This window comes from Pteropus alecto, unplaced genomic scaffold (assembly GCF_000325575.1).
Source record: "Pteropus alecto unplaced genomic scaffold, ASM32557v1 scaffold185, whole genome shotgun sequence".
NCBI lineage: Eukaryota > Metazoa > Chordata > Mammalia > Chiroptera > Pteropodidae > Pteropus > Pteropus alecto.
In genome coordinates this window covers 5,801,231-5,802,314 of record NW_006438088.1, presented here as the reverse complement: position 1 = coordinate 5,802,314, position 1,084 = coordinate 5,801,231, and the positions used below count along the sequence as shown (strand labels likewise).

General features: G+C 33.7%; 1 pseudogene; it reads left to right on the top strand.

The window, feature by feature from the left end:
• Positions 1 to 425: 425 nt before the first annotated feature.
• Positions 426 to 544, top strand: LOC112482628 (annotated as a pseudogene).
• Positions 545 to 1,084: the final 540 nt, after the last annotated feature.

The following is a 1,084-nucleotide window of genomic DNA, read 5'->3' as shown; positions in this document are numbered from 1 at the left end:
GTAAGTTTTTCTCAGAAAATCCCATAGAGAACTTGATAGACTGTTTTAGAAGTCCCCTCCCATTTGGAAACCATTTTAACTCAATCCTATAAAATGACAGATCTGTGGCTGTGCCACCAAAATATTTGTGCTCTGAGCTCACTGATGCATGGCCTTCGGTTTACACCAGTACACACAACAAAATCTGGTACCTGGGAAGAGGTCATTTCTGTTGGAAAGGGAGCAATGAATACAACAGTCATAATTCCTGATTTCTCGATAGAAACTAAAAAATTAAATACTTAATAAGAAAAAGTTGCTTTGGTTACATAATAATGTGATTTCTATGAGTTTTCCAACTATTAATGTTACTAATAAAAAAAAAAAGAAAAATTGACTAGATCATTGCTTCAAGTTAGAAGAAAATTCTTTAAAACATTTTATCCATCTATGGCCATGCCACTCTGAACAAGCCTGATCTCATCTGGTCTCAGAAGCTAAGCAGAGTCGGGCCTGATTAGTACTTAGATGAGAGACCACCTAAGAAGACCAGGTGCTGTAGGCGTAAAAAGTAAAAATTAAGGGATTGTAAAATGACAAGGTCCTTGCAATCTGTGAGGTCAACCAAGGGTTGCCTCGCCTAAAAAAATAATAATAAAATAAAATAAAATAGTTTTATCCATTGGCTGGTTTCAAATTGGGTTCACAAAAATGTGAAATAGGTCACTTTCTGCAAATTAGAACAGAATTGGAATCACATTAGGTTTTATTACAAGAAAGTTGAACATTGAAAAACTTAGGATAACAGAAATATCAATGACATTGTAATCTCTGTAGAAATATGACTTCAGGTAACATGCATTAGTATGTTCTTAGTAAATTCCACTAAATCCCCATTTAAAATGCAGCTCTTTCTCTGTTAGTGGGATATACTTCTCAAAAAACTTGCTCAGAAGACACCATGGCACTTCCTAACACATGAACAAATGTTACTTATGTAGCTTAATTATTAAATTGACAAAGTAAGCAAATACTTCAGTCTTTTCTAATTAAATAATATTTTCTTATTCTAAAAGGTCCATTTAATTGCCACAGTACATCTGGT